Source organism: Hippichthys cyanospilos, chromosome 17 (genome assembly GCF_059441005.1).
Source record: "Hippichthys cyanospilos isolate Australia breed blue-spotted pipefish chromosome 17, RoL_Hcya_1.0, whole genome shotgun sequence".
In the NCBI taxonomy this organism is placed as follows: Eukaryota; Metazoa; Chordata; class Actinopteri; order Syngnathiformes; family Syngnathidae; genus Hippichthys; species Hippichthys cyanospilos.
In genome coordinates this window covers 2,872,423-2,885,542 of record NC_142385.1, presented here as the reverse complement: position 1 = coordinate 2,885,542, position 13,120 = coordinate 2,872,423, and the positions used below count along the sequence as shown (strand labels likewise).

Genomic DNA, 13,120 nt, shown 5'->3' with positions numbered 1-13,120 from the left:
CTGCAGACACTCGAAGGTAAGGGGTGTTCCAAATCCCCGCAAGCATGCGTGATCACGTTAACGATCCAGTGAGACAAACATAAGGACATAAGGAAGCAGTGCCCGCACAGGGCACAAGAAGCCGGCGGAGGTCCCAGCGTCCCCAGGCGGGGGCACGAAACTAATAATACGCAAAAGGTTTGTTGAGATAGGTAGAGGGTTGCACCTTCAGAACAAAAGCGCTTTCTGCTACAGAGTGACCGCACCTCCATCAGGGTGCCTGTTGACGCAGGAAGGGATGACAGGACAGGGCATGCAATTGCAACTCATTTGGCCTAGACAACAACGAGCAAAAACGCAGTCTTCAGAGAAACCCACTTGAAGGCACCTCACACAGGGGTTCAAAAGGAGGCTGGCACAAGAAATTAAGCACTACGCACAGGTTCCAGGCACCGGTGCATGGCACACTGTAGGGTCGGAGACACCAGGCCCCTTTCATGAAGAAGAAACAAGCGAGTGGCGCCCTATCAGGTCGCCATCAACCGCCGCGTAGTGGGCCGCATTGGCAGCGACATACACCTTCAACATGGAAGGTGAGCGACCCTTATAGAGGAAGCCACTGGGTCCGTGGCAAGCGTCATCCACTACGACACAAAGAACTCCCATCTGTTGTTAGACAACAACCGCGTGGAAGGAGCCCTGCCGTTGACAATAATGCACCTGACTGAATCAGAGCAGCAGCTCATCAATGGGTCAGGCCCCTCAGAGGCCACACACACACACAGGCGAAGTCAATGAGGGTGGGGATGCCACACGGGCTGGAACCTGCCAAGGGTCAGCAAAACACAGGCTGTGGAGCAGAGGGAACCATGTCCGTGTCGGCCAAAACGGCCATCAGCTACAGGGTGTGGCCCTCCTGATGGACCCTCTGAAGCACCGTCCAGATCAGGGGAAGGGGGGGGGCGGGGCGTATGGGAGACAAAACGGCCATGAGTGCGCCAGGGCATCCTGCCCCAGTGGACTGCTGACCTCCATCAGAGAGAACCAAAGGGGACAGTGAGTCCACTCTAGTGTGGCAAAGAGGTCGACCTCCACTTGGCCGAAACGAGCTCATATACAAGCACAATCTCCGGCTGTAGACGCCACTCCCCTGGCGCTGAAACCCCACGAGACGAGTCCGCTACCTGGTTCAGGACACCCGGAAGGTAGGCAGCCTGCAGACTGAGCTGATGGGTGGCAGCAATTAAAGAAGGGCTCCAGCGACCAACAACAGCCTGATGGACCTGGTACCCCCCCGATGATTGATGTGGAAAACTGTCGAGGTATTGTCTGACCGCACAAGGACGTGCCGACCCCGAAGTAATGGCAGGAAGGGGATGAAGGCCAGCTGCATGGCTCGAAGTACCAGGACATTGATGTGGTCTGCGGTATCCGCCGACGACCAATGCTCCTGAGCGAGCCTGTGCTGCCAAACAGCACCTCAGCCAGAGAGACGGCATCGCTGGATACCACTTGCCGGCGAGACAGCACCACTCCCAGCCGAACGCCAGCAGCCACAAAAGCACATAGGTGCCACAAGGCCAATGCGAGAAGACAGCGACAAGACACCTGTAGGCATCGGTGCCGATGTCTCTTGGCATCCAAGTGAAAGCCACTCAACCATATGTAGGGACTAAGGTATAGGAGCCTCAGAGGAACCACCGCAATGAGGGTAGTCAACTTGCCTAGCAGGAGTAAAAAAAATTCCAAAAGGAAAGCGCGTGTTAAGGCGAAAACCCCCAGGACACACAAAATGTCATTCGCTCGCTGAAGTGAAGGGCGGGGGCCAGCATGGCCATGGAGTCCAGCAACCCCCTAACGAAGGTGTTCTGTTGTGACAGAACCAAAGACGACTTCACCCTAATCCCTAACCGAGAGATGTGACGAAGCAGCACGGTAGTTAGTATCCTGACCACCTGAGCATGAGACAGCGCGAAGATCAGTCCAGGTACGGGAGAATTTTCCTACCTCTCGCCTGCAGGGGAGCAAGGGCCGCCTTCACGAAGTGAGTGAACACCCTTGGTGAGAGTGAGTGGCCGAACGAAAGCACCTGGAACTGCCAGTGGGCGCCCCTGAAAGCAAAGCGCAGAAAACGTCTTCTGATGAAGCGCGATGGAGACAGGAAAGTGAGCGTCTGTAAGATTGACTGATGTGAACCATTCGCCAAGACTGACAAACCGCAATACGTCAGACGTTGTAAGCATGCAAAACGGCACTCTCTTGAGGTAACGTTTGAGCCTTCTCAAGTCCAAAATCGGGTGAAAACAACTTGTCTTCTATGGGACAAGGAAGGGGAATAAAAACCCCTGATGAGGCTTAGAAAGAAAACAGGCTCCATGGCCCCTTTGGCCAGGAGAGTAGTAAGCTCCTGATCGAGGGCCAAGGCCTTTGCCGGGGTCAGCGATAAAGGTCTCCCGGACCCAACTTTGTATGGAGGGCAGGCGTCAAAACTGCAATTTATATCCCCGGGACAGAGTGGAAAACACTCAGGGGTCTGTCTGCAAAGCAGCCCACAGCCTGAGCTGCTGAGGGGAAATACACCAGACGGCCGGCCCCAACACCTCAGTCCCGTAACCCACGGGTTTGCGGGGCCTTGGGGGAAGGGGGGTGGCTGGGGAGCAACCGCCTGGGGTCTACCGTCAGGCCTCCGACGACCAGAGCGAAATCCACCGGTGGGACAAACTCCACTCACAGCAGGCACACGCGCCAAAGAGCGAGTGTCCACAGCAGCATACCATCTGGGGATACACAAGCAACTGGGAACCCCATACATTTGGCTACGCAATGAAACACGGTAATGAGGCACATAGGCAGGAAACCGAGGAGGACCATAAATGGCCGAAGCTCTGTCGTGGTCGGAGAGCTGCACACGTACCTAACTGACCCTGAGCGACCGTTCCAGTGTCTCCACTGCACCAGAACCGCAAAATGTTCCAGGAATGACAGTAAAGTCCCGCAGAGTACGCTGAGGACTTAGTCAAGGAGGACTGAGTCAACCACAAAAGGCAGTGTGAACGCACCAAGTAGGACATTGCCCGCCCATGGTCCCTTGTCATAAGGGCAAAAGCATGTACACATGCCTCGCCAAATAACAAAACCGACTCAGTATCTCCTTTCCGCCATGGCAGTGAACAACAGATGCGAGACAGTGTTGCCAATTTCGAGGCGAGCGCACACAAGCATTATAGGCCCTTGCAACGAGGTCATCCTCCATGTGACATTGTATATTAGCACAACTCCGCGTAATCCCAGCGAGCTCGTCAGGTGACATGAGCCAAGGAAGCAACATCTTCCTCCACAACCGGCATGTAGTCTAACCCAATGTTAGCAGCATCCTGCAACGCCGGCAATGTACGCCCCTCAGAGGTAAGGCGGGCAAAGACACTCGTATCGGCCCAACAGGACTGCGAGAGATCTAAATAATGCCCACTCTGTGGGACAATTAAGGCCACAGATGGGTGGCCACGCCAGGAAAAGGGATTTCTCCAGGGAGACTGGTGACAAGGAATGTCCACCTTAAACTCCGGCAAAGCAGTGCGCAAAAGGGACATAAGTGAATCCACATCACCAAATACGGTGAGCGACAAGCCCCTCTCAGAAGGAGGCGAACAAACAGCAGAGTCCCTAGAATCGAAGACTCACGGAAGCATGAGTCTGAAGCAGACAGAGATATAGCATCAACATTCTTGTAAAGATCCGGTGCAACAGCGCCTTGAAAAGAGGACAGCTCACCGGAAGCCAAGGCACTCGGGCTGGAGGCGCTCCTGCACAGTGCAGGTATCACTTTCAATTGGGAACGCAAATAAGCAATCTCATCCTCAAAGGATAACCTCGCTTAGAGGTAGAAGCAGGCGGAGCTAGATTGGCAGAGCCTCGTCAGCCAAAGGGTGGCAAGGAGACTGCCAACTCAACAGGCGCAGCCACGGAAGTAGCCTTGTTTGAGTCCAAAGAACTGGTCACATCATCCACAGCCAAAGTCACTTGCGGCAAAGAAGCTGTGTCAACATGCGCCGAGTCACAGCAACGTAAACAGCGGCCACCCTGTGAGTCCGCCAGCACAACATGACAGCCACAACTGGAGCACAGCACAGAGCCCTCCATACGACCGTGAAAAGTGCAACAAAAGCTGTCAAGGCAAAAGCTGGTGCAGGACTCAACCGCTGCGAGCCAGACAAGCAAGAGACACGGGGCCGAGAGCAGATGTGCCGCCAATTGGTGAGAGGAACACCCCACAAAAACAGCAACCGGTACGTAACGCAGAGTAACCGCGGATGATGGACAATAGCAACCAGCCAAGATCATGTGCGAAGCGCAAGCAACGCGGCCAGGACCGATAACAGACGCATTCGCGACACCAAAAGCTGGCGGGTGATCAGGCACACAAAGAACCGTGGAAATTTCACAGCCAAGCAAAAACAAAACACAACTTTATGGCGAGCATGCAACGACGCAACTCACCCCGTGAAGCAAAGCCACAGCAAACGTTGCTTAAGTAATAATGGTAGATAAACCATTTCCACTCTTCGAGGATAAACCAACACAACCATCGCATACACCGGAGGGCAAAGAGTAAACAGCAACCCCGACTGACACAGTCAATGGGCGACACACGACGATAGGAAATAAACCGCAAAAGGTGCTGTACTCATATGGCATGCAAACCAACGAGCGAGAAGGTTCTGAGAGACGGACTACTGGGTGACGCGGCCTTTTATTTATATATATAAAATATATATATATATATATATATATATATATATATATATATATATATATATATATACGTCCCCGTTGTCATATACATGATGTTTTTGATGGTATGCGTTTTGCGCTTGCGCGAAGGTTTATTCTGTGTTTGTAGCACCGCCTTTGGCGTCTGGAGGGGAGGAATAGAACAACCCGAGTGAACCAGATACCAGACTGAAAGCTTTAGTGACTATTACGAGGGAACCCAACATACTTTCCAAGAGTTGTGTAATCTGCAGAGGTCTATGAGACGGCTACGCCAACTCCTTAAGACCAGTCAGGTTGAGCCGATGGGACACGTACCTTTATCTCTAAGTTTGCAGATCTCTGAATAGGCTGCTGTGCAGCCCTGGTCATCGCCGGCTCCGCCGATTCGGTCACAGTCGATTGTCCATCCTAAACATGATGAAAATTGATATAATTTATAAAGTAATAAGACATAAATCACCTTTTCATATCGAGCTTGTTCCAAATGACTCGCTCTTGACAGTGTTGTGCTGTTCCAAATGATGTTTGAGTCCTACGTCCACTGAAGTGGGAAACGTTGCACAAGATAGCCTGACGCCAGCCTAAAGTCTCCGTATGTGACGCCTTGAGTGGCTGGTAGATTCTGAGCCCATTATCAATTACAAGAAGACACAATTTCTGATTGTAGTTTTGTACATCAAAGATGAAAAACACTGATAACTACCATTTATGGGAACAATTTAAAATATTTTACGGGGTCCCCACAAACACAGTAAAACAAGCAACAAGTGCGTGTATCACATGGACATAATACCTGACTGGACCCCACAAAACCAGAAAGATCGGAGTAAGTGTCAAAGCAGACACACTGTTTTACAGGCATAAGACTGAGTTGACCAAAATTCTTAACTGGACCCCACAATACACAACAATCTGAGTAAACCCTACAAATGGTAAATGGACTTTAACTTATATAGCGCTTTTCTACCTTGGGTACTCAAAGCGCTTTACACTAACTAGTCATTAACCCACTGATGATGCAGCATCAGGAGCAACTGAGGGTTCAGTGTTTTGCTCAAGGACACTTCGACGTGGTCTTGGCGGTCGGGGGAATCGAACCCACAGCCTCTTAGCTGGGAGATAACCACTCTACCACCAAGCCATACAGCCCTATATCAGACTGAAAGTTTTTTTGACTATTACGAGGGAACACAACATACTTTCCAAGACTTGAGTAATCTGCAGAAGTCTACTGTATGAGACGGCTACGCCAACAGCTTAAGACCAGTCAGGTTGCGCCGATGGGATACGTACCTCTAGCTCTGAGTTAGTAGATCGCTGAGAAGGCTGCTGTTCGGCCCTGGTCATCCCCGGCTCTGCCAATTCGGTCACAGTCGATTGTCCTCCATCCTAAACATGTTGAAAATTGGTATGTTTAAAGTTATGACATAAATCACCTTTTCATACTTCTATGACTTTTGGCCCTTATACTATAGACATTTGAGAAACTATGTGAATCCACTAAATACAGGTTATGGTGAAATGGTAAATGGACTTTCACTTATATAGCGCTTTTCTACCTTAGGTACTTAAAGCGCTTTACACTAATTAGTCTTTTACCTACTGATGACAGAATCAGGAGCAACTGGGGGTTCAGTGTCTTGCACAAGGACACTTAGACATGGTCTTGATGGTCGGGGGATCGAATCCACGGCCTTTCGGCTGGGAGACGACCACTCTACCACCAAGCCATGCCGCCCCATGCCCACGCCCGTTATGCCAATGACTCGCTCTTGACATTATCCTGCTTTTCTGAATGACATTTGAGTCGTACATTGTCTAAAGAAAACCACATGTTGGGCAATGGTGCGCAAGACTACTTGACACAGACTAAAGCAGGCATGTCCAAAACCAGTCCTCGAGGGACACCTATCCTGCATATTTTTGATGTTTCCGTCATCCAATGCAGCTGATTCGAATGATCAGGTTTGTTGTCAGGCTTTCGCTGAGCTAGCTGATGAGCTGAGCATTTGAATCAGGTGTGTTAGGAGGACAGAAATATCCAAAAAATGCCGGATAGGCAGTCCTCTAGGACTGGGTTTGGACATGCCTGGTCTAAAGTCTCTGCATGAGATGGCTTGAGTGGCTATTATATTCCTAGACCATAATCAACTACGGGAGAGACGATTTTGTGGTTGTCTCATCTGATTTGTGGCCACATGTTTTGAACATTCATGTTCAACTATGAAAGAGCTCGGCAGCAACTTTTCGTGAAGTAGCATGTGAAAAGGAAGTATGTATTTTATTTTGTTGATGTTAAACTATTCTGAAAGATATGAGCTGTTTCATTTGTTATTGCAGCAGTCTATGGGAAAACTGTAGTTTATTGCAGCCTGCTCAATAAAAATAAATCATTTTGAAAATGGAAAGTTAATATTCACAGTAATTTTTTATTTTGAAAATGTTGCTAAAATCTTATCTAGATCAGGGGTGTCCAAACTCTGTCCTTGAGAGCCGCTGTCCTGTATGTTTTGCAGGTTTTTTTCACTGACACATTAGATTGAAATGATCAGGATCATCATCAGGCTTCTGCTGAGCTTGCTGATGACCTGATTATTTGAATCAGGTGTGTCAGGGAAGAAACCAGTCCTTGAGGACCTGATTAAGACACCCCTGCTATAGATCATATTGTATTAATGGGAACATTTAAGATATGGAATAAGAGGATTGACATATGAATGGATAAGATGTTACCTAAATGACAGAAAACAGTATGTATTGCTTAATAATGATATTAGCTCATTTAAAGATGGCACTTGGGGTTGCTCAAGGCTCCGTACTTGGTCCTATATTAGTTATATTATATATGTTAATGACATGTGTGGCATTATGAATAATTTTAAGAAAGTAGTATTTGCCGATGCAACGTCTTGTTATGAATCTTGAAAGACTTCAGACTAATGTGGAAGAGGAATTAAATATACTGAAAAACTGGTTTGACACAAACAAATGATCTCTGAACTTAAACAAAACCAAGTTTATCATCTTTGGTTCTAGAAAAATTAAGTAGAAGGGCAAAATCACAAATGGACTCAATTGCAACAGAAAAAGTAAACAAAAGTTGTCTGAGTTTTAATAAACACCACACTAAGTTGAAAACCACATATTGAATATGTTAAAAGGAACATGTCTAAAATTATAGGTGTCCTTTACAAAAGCAACAGTAGTAGCTTGCTGAGTAAGCAAATGTGGATGAGTGAGCCAGGTGGAAAAGCAACATGTCAAAACTACCCTCTAAACTACAAACAACAAAATTAGAGCTTTTACTTTCCCAGACAGCAAACAGACATTTACAATATTTTGATTTCGAAAAAGACAACACGTGTCAAATAAATATCTCACTCAATGATACCCCTTCTGACTTTTACAAAACATCTCCCCTTATTTTTTAAGAGCACAAGCTAATTAGTCCTATGATGAAAACCGGACATTTGCACAAATTTTGAAAACAAGCACGGACGCACCGGGCAAGATGCAAAAAGTGGACAAAACGAGGACGTTCAGTCACAGTCAATTTTATCACATTCAGCAGTTTAGCATCACTTGCGCTAGCCGCTGCTAACACCATTGACAACACAGCCAAAATCGAACTCCCAAACGTCAACTTTCTCTGTTTAAACGACATCCAAATTACACATCGTCTGTCGAAAACTAACATCTTAGCTGCTTTGCTGTAAACGAATTTACTCGTTACCTTAATCTCGTCCGAATCACGATGGTGTCTACATCTGATAATATGATCACATTCGCTTCATACTGTCTGTGGTTGAAGGCATTTCGCGCGCTCTCTATAGTTTCCGGTCACGTGCAAGAGTGCGGTCACAGCATTCATGCCATGATTGTTGACATGACTGTTGACACATTTGAATTTAATTAGATACAGCGCTTGACAATATATAGAGAATCGAAAGTGACAAAAATAAATAAATAAACAAAAGGTTGAAAAAATAAGTTTCACTCAATGAAAAAAATGTTTCACTGAATGTATTGTTGATTATTTAAATTAGTAATGTGTATATATATATATATATATATATATATATATATATATATATATATATATATATATATATATATATATATGCAGGTTTCCTGTGTGCATGTAATCAAAGCTAGTAAGTAGGTTTAAAAGACTTGGCTTGAATGAGACATCTGAACCTCTCAGGTTTCTGTCTCGATAGCAATATGGCCACTGCACATGTGCAGTTGTGTTGCTCTCATTGTAGCTCTTTCACCCAATTGTAATCCATCCTTTTGAATCATCCATCCATCCATCCATCTTCTACCGGGTCGGGTCGCGGGGGCAGCAGCTTGAGCAAGGAAGCCCAGACTTCCCTCTCCCCGGCCACTTCATCCAGCTCTTCCGGAAGGATCCCCAGGCGCTCCCAGGCCAGCTGAGTGACATAGTCTCTCCAGCGTGTCCTGGGTCTTCCCCGGGGCCTCCTTCCAGTGGGACATGCCCGAAACACCTCACCTCACCGGGGAGGTGTCTGGGGGGCATCCAAACCAGATGCTCAAACCACCTCAGCTGGCTCCTCTCAATGCGGAGGAGCAACGGCTCGACGCTGAGCCCCTCCTGGATGACCGAGCTTCTCACCCTATCTCTAAGGGAGAGCCCGGACACCCTACGGAGGAAACTCATTTCGGCCGCTTGGATCCGGGATCTTGTTCTTTCGGTCAGAAACCACAGCTTGTGGCCATAGGTGAGGGCAGAAATGTAGATCGAGTGGTAAACACTAACTTCACTACGACAGACCGATGCAGAGCTCGCATGACAGCAGACGCCGCACCGATCCATCTGTCGATCTCACGCTCCATCCTACCCTTACTCGTGAACAAGACCCCGAGATACTTGAACTCCTCCACTTGGGGCAGGACCTCATCCCCGACCCGGAGAGGGCATTCCACGCTTTTCCGACTGAGGACCATGGTCTCAGATTTGGAGGTGCTGATTTTCATCCAAGCAGCTTCACACTCGGCTGCGAACCGCTCCAGTGAGAGTTGGAGGTCACGGCCTGAAGAAGCCAACAGCACCACATCATCCACAAAAAGCAAAGATGCAATGTTGAGGCTCCCAAACCGGACCCCCTCAATGCTTTGGCTGCGCCAAACAATTCTGTCCATAAAGATAATGAACAGAATTGGTGACAAAGGGCAGCCTTGACGGAGTCCAACCCTCACTGTAAACAAATTCAACTTAATGCCGGACGTTGGCAGTAAGTCGGACATCGGTCGTACAGGGACCGAACAGCCCGTATCAGGGCATCCGGTACCCCATACTCCCGAAACTACCCCCACAGAGATCCCCGAGGGACATGGTTGAACACCTTCTCCAAGTCCACAAAGCACATGTAGTCTGGTTGAGCGAACTCCCATGCACCCTCGAGGACCCTGCCGAGGGTGTAGAGCTGGTCCACTGTTCCACGTCCAGGACAAAAACCACACTCCTCCTCCTGAATCTGAGACTCGACCTCCCAACGAACCCTCCTCTCCAGCACCCCTGAATAGACCTTACTGGGGAGGCTGAGGAGTGTGATTCCCCTGTAGTTCGAACACACCCTCCGGTCCCCCTTCTTATAAAGGGGGACCACCACCCCAGTTTGCCAATCCAGGGGCACTGTCCCCGACGTCCACGCGATGTTGCAGAGGCGTGTCAGCCAAGACAGCCCTACAACATCCAGAGCCTTCAGGAACTCTGGGCGGATCTCATCCACCCCCGGGGCCTTGCCACCAAGGAGTTTTTTGACCACCTCAGTGACTTCAGCCCCAGAGATGGGAGAGCGCACCTCGATGCCCAAAGACTCTGCTTCCTCAAGGAAAGACATGTCGGTGGGATTGAGGAGGTCTTCGAAGTATTCTGCCCACCGATTCAAAACTTCCCGAGTTGAGGTGAGCAGTTCCCCGTCTCCACTGTACACAGTGTCAATGATGCACTGCTTCCCTCCTCTGAGACGCCGGATGGTGGACTAGAATTTCTTTGAAGCCATCCAGAAGTCGCTTTCCATGGCCTCACCGAATTCCTCCCACACACGAGTTTTTGCCGTGGCGACCGCCGAAGCCACACTTCGCTTGGCCAGTCGTTACCTGTCAGCTGCCTCTGGAGTCCCACAGGCCAAAAAGGCCTGATAGGACTCCTTCTTGAGCTTGATGGCATCCCTTACCGATGGTGTCCACCAGCGGGTTCAGGGATTGTCGCCACAACAGGCACCGACCACCTTACGGCCACAGCTCCTGATCCGCCGCCATGACAATGGAGGCGCGAAACATGGTCCACTCGGACTCAATGTCCCCCGCCTCCCCCGGGACATGGGAGAAATTCTGCCGGAGGTGAGAGTTGAAACTCCTTCTGACAGGAGACTCTGCCAGACGTTCCCAGCAGACCCTCATACGTTTGGGCCTGCCAGGTCTGGCCGGCATCCTTCCCCACCATCGAAGCCAACACGCCACCAGGTGGTGATCAGTTGACAGCTCCGCCCCTCCCTTCACCCGAGTGTCCAAAACATGCGGCCGCAAATCCGATGATACAACTACAAAGTCGATCATCGAACTGCGGCCTAGGGTGTCCTGGTGCCAAGTGCACATATGGACACCCCTATGTTTGAACATGGTGTTCAATATGGACAATCCGTGACGGGCACAGAAGTCCAATAACAACGCACCGCTCAGGTTCAGATCGGGGGGGGGCGTTCCTCCCAATCACGCCCCTCCAGGTCTCACTGTCATTGCCCACGTGAGCATTGAAGTCCCCCAGAAGAACAAGGGGGTCTCTGGAGGGAGCACTCTCCAGCACACCCTCCAAGGACTCCAAAAAGGGTGGGTACTCTGAATTGCTGTTTGGTGCATAGGCACAAACAACAGTCAGGACTCATCCCCCCACCCGAAAGCGGAGGGAGGCTACCCTCTCCTCCACTGGGATAAACCGCAATGTACAGGTGCTGAGCTGGGGGGCAACAAAAATGCCCACACCAGCTCTGCGCCTCTCACCGCGGGCAACTCCAGAGTGGAAGAGAGTCCAACTTCTCCCGAAAGGACTGGTACCAGAGCCCAAGCTGTGTGTGGAGGTGAATCCGACTATATCTAGTCGAAACTTCTCAGCCTCGCACAGCAGCTCAGGCTCCTTCCCCGCCAGAGAGGGGACTTTCCATGTCCCAAGAGCTAGCTTCTGTAGCCGGGGATCAGTGCGCCAAGGTCCCTGCCTTTGGCCTCCGCCCAGCTCTCTTTGCACCCGACCTCTATGGCCCCTCACACAGGTGGTGAGCCCATGTGAGGGGGGACCACGTCATCCCTTCGGGCTGAGCCCGGCCGGGCCCCATGGGTGCAGGTCCGGCCACCAGACGCTTGCCAACGAGCCCCACCTCCAGGCCTGGCTCCAGAGGGGGGCCCCGGTGACCCGCATCCAGGCGAGGGAAACTTAAATCCATTTATCCTTTTCTTCATATGGGGTTTGTGAGCCGTGTGTAGTCTGGAACCTCACCTAGGACCTGTTTGCCATGGGTGACCCTACCAGGGGCCTGAAGCCCCCGACAACTTAGCTCCTAGGATCATTGGAACTCGCAAACCCCTCCACAGCATTAAGGTGATGGCAGAAAATACGGTAGTTTATTTTTATCCTCGTATACTCGACCACATGATTTACTGGACTAAATAACAACAACAAAAAAACACTTCCTTGTCTGTAAGCTTGTGACTGTTGGAGCTTGACACCTGTGACATAAAACATACTGTATAGTCAAAATAGGTTTGAGAGAATGACTGCTCCTTTAAGTGCAAGTTACAACAGATCACGCTACAAGCTCTGATCCTTGACAGTCAGAGTCTTTTGTGTTTTTCTGGTTCCTCTCCCCATTCCTACCTGATTCAAATGATTAGCTCTTCAAGCTAGGCCTGCAGAAGCTTATATTATTGTAATTATTTGAATCAATATGTTTGGAAGGGAACTATCGAAAACGTACAGGATACCAACCCTCGAGGACTGGACTTTGACATCCATGCAATAGACAGTGTTTTTTATTTTTTTTTAAAAAAACATTATTTGACTGATTTCAGTGTGTGGCATTGTAATACAACATACCTGTGTTGTTTCTTGTTGTGGTTTATCTTCCTGGACCTAATTCAAAAAAGAAAACATGTTTTATTTGAAGGGTCTCCTACATTTATTGATAATACTTTTTGTTCAAAATAGATCAGATGACTTATTAAAGAAGATACTCACATACTGGATTTTACTTAAAAAAAAAAATACCTTACAATACAGCCCAATTGATAAATCTACACGTGCTTTTCTACAAATTTCAATCTAAGTAAATTTCAACCACCCACATCAATACTT

General features: G+C 48.9%; 1 pseudogene; it reads right to left on the bottom strand.

Moving 5' to 3' along the window:
• Positions 1-9,880: 9,880 nt before the first annotated feature.
• On the bottom strand, positions 9,881-12,440 carry LOC148409231 (uncharacterized; annotated as a pseudogene).
• Between the last annotated feature and the right edge of the window lie 680 nt (positions 12,441-13,120).